This window comes from Salarias fasciatus, chromosome 6 (genome assembly GCF_902148845.1).
Source record: "Salarias fasciatus chromosome 6, fSalaFa1.1, whole genome shotgun sequence".
NCBI classification, from domain to species: domain Eukaryota; kingdom Metazoa; phylum Chordata; class Actinopteri; order Blenniiformes; family Blenniidae; genus Salarias; species Salarias fasciatus.
Window position 1 is genome coordinate 8076768 of NC_043750.1, and position 216 is coordinate 8076983.

A 216-nucleotide genomic window follows, 5' to 3' on the forward strand; every position below is an offset into this window, starting at 1 on the left:
AATAGATTTTTATCATTAGATTAAAAAAAAATGATGGGATTACCCAAAATAAAAGCGATAATCCTCCTCATGGAGCGCTCGCTGCATTTGCATGCATATTAAATAAAATTAATGCTGGCTTTGTGTTTGGTGTAAAAAGGATTATGTGACTCATGAAATTTGACACATGAATGAACGAAGGAGGGAAACGTGACGCGCTGCTTTCCTGCTCCACTG